This window comes from Gorilla gorilla, chromosome 5, assembly GCF_029281585.2.
Source record: "Gorilla gorilla gorilla isolate KB3781 chromosome 5, NHGRI_mGorGor1-v2.1_pri, whole genome shotgun sequence".
Taxonomy (NCBI): Eukaryota; Metazoa; Chordata; class Mammalia; order Primates; family Hominidae; genus Gorilla; species Gorilla gorilla.
This window is the reverse complement of record NC_073229.2, coordinates 150,830,299-150,832,195: the sequence shown is the minus strand read 5'-3', so window position 1 is coordinate 150,832,195 and position 1,897 is coordinate 150,830,299. Positions and strand designations below refer to the sequence as shown.

Here is a 1,897-nt window from a genome sequence, read left to right as displayed (position 1 = left end):
TGACATTGTATCAGGAGAGCAAAAAGTTTCCACAGCAGCCTTCCTTTTATATATTCTTGGCCAAATATCTTTAGAAATATTTCCAGAAAATAGTCATCTTATTTTAAGTGTTTGTCCTTGTTTTATGTTTGATTTTTAAAAAATTCAATGATGGAAGAAACTGGAAGAAAAAAATTTGAGCAATATCACTAATAAACAGAACTACCACCATGACAATAAAAATAAAACAAACTTTATCAGTAATCACAATAAATATAAATGGATTAAAGTCAGCAATTAAAGGAGATCCTCAGATTAATATAAAAATTTAAAACTATCCAGCTAAATGTCTTTTAACATAACTAACATAATAAAAGAAAGGCTAAAAGTAAAATGATCGAAACAAGGCAAACGCTAACTGATATAACTCCATTAATATCAAATACAAAAGATTTTAAGGTAAAAATAATCATGAGATAAAAAGAATTATTGCATATTTACAAAAGTAAACAATAGAATTAATGATAGAGTTCCCATAAACTTTCAAAATTGTCACAAAATAAAATTTAATTTGCCAAAATCATGAGAAGAAGAAATTCAAAAATTTACTACGACAGTGGAAAATTTTAACACACCTCTCTTAGGAAGTTGTACATAAATCGGAGAAAACATTAGTAAAAAATATGTAGAATATTTAAATATGCAAACAATAAGTTTGGAAAAAGTATTTCAGTTCCCTAAGCCTTAGTTTCTTTATCAGAGCAACGAATATTATAATGGTAACTTTTTTTTTTTTTTTTTTGACAGGGCTGGAAGTTGATTTTTAATGATAAAGTACAATGGAGGGAGGGCCGAGGGGCTAAGCCTAGCTGTCTGGGGTGCTGTGGTGGTGGTGGGCTGGCTACACAAACTGTTGCTGCTGCTGCTGCTTCTTGGTGGCCGCCTTGCTGGCGAGGTCCTTGGCCTTCTCTGTAGCTGCCAGTGCCGTCTCCTTTGCCTTCTCCTTGGCTTCCTTGGCTGTCTCAACAAGTGTTTTGGAAGGGGCCTCGCCTTGCAGCTTCGCCAAGATATATTCAAAACCCTCTTGGTCACGTTGCTTTTGAACCGGCAAGACCAAATTCCTGGACAGCTCTGAAGACACCAAATAAGCTAGAGGAGACTCAGGCTTCCCGGCGGATTTCGGTCCAGCCACTTGTCAGAGTTCACACAGTAAACACATCGTTCCTCCACCACCATCAGCCGGGCGTGGTTGATGTTCCAGGTGAAGGTAGTCATGGTCTGATTCTGTGGGTCCACAACAGAGTCCTCCAGGATGTACACCCAGTGAGCAACATTGGCAGGAAACAGTCGCTCGGCTCAGCGGGGCAACCTGTTGGTCTTGGTCAGGAGTCGCCCGGACAGCAGTTTCTGGTCAGGGATCACCTCCCGGTGTACTATGTCTTCCGTCAAGACATGTTTGCTATAGGGATTCGGGTACCGCTGCCAGAAGGCGGCGAACACTTGGTCCCAGGAACTCCGCAGCACGCTCTGGCCCAGGAAATACTTCACCATCGTCCCGGCCGGAGCAGGCTCAGCACCCGCGCAGCATCAGGGGTGCGGAGCCTGGGAGGCACGCAGGGGCCGGGCCGGACCGGGGCTCGGCGCACACCCTCCGCCAGGCTCGTAGCTCAGTCACCACCGCACCGCGCCCAAGCAGCTGCTGCCGCCGCCGCCGCCGCCGCCATGAGTTGTCTGGCCCGGTAACTCTTTTAAAAGACTTTTGAGATATAAATCACTTAGCACAATATTTGGACAGTGGACAGGATCCGTAGATGGAGCCAGCAGCATCCACATTTAGAATAGCGCTAACAGGAGAACTACCAGAAGTTGCAGTAATGGCAGTGATAGTGACACTGTTTTTGAATTTTTTCCAGGTCCT

The 1,897-nt window shown here is 43.6% G+C and overlaps 1 pseudogene; it reads right to left on the bottom strand.

Annotated features, from left to right (window-relative positions):
* Positions 1-763: 763 nt before the first annotated feature.
* On the bottom strand, positions 764-1,657 carry LOC101130763 (PRELI domain-containing protein 1, mitochondrial-like; annotated as a pseudogene).
* Between the last annotated feature and the right edge of the window lie 240 nt (positions 1,658-1,897).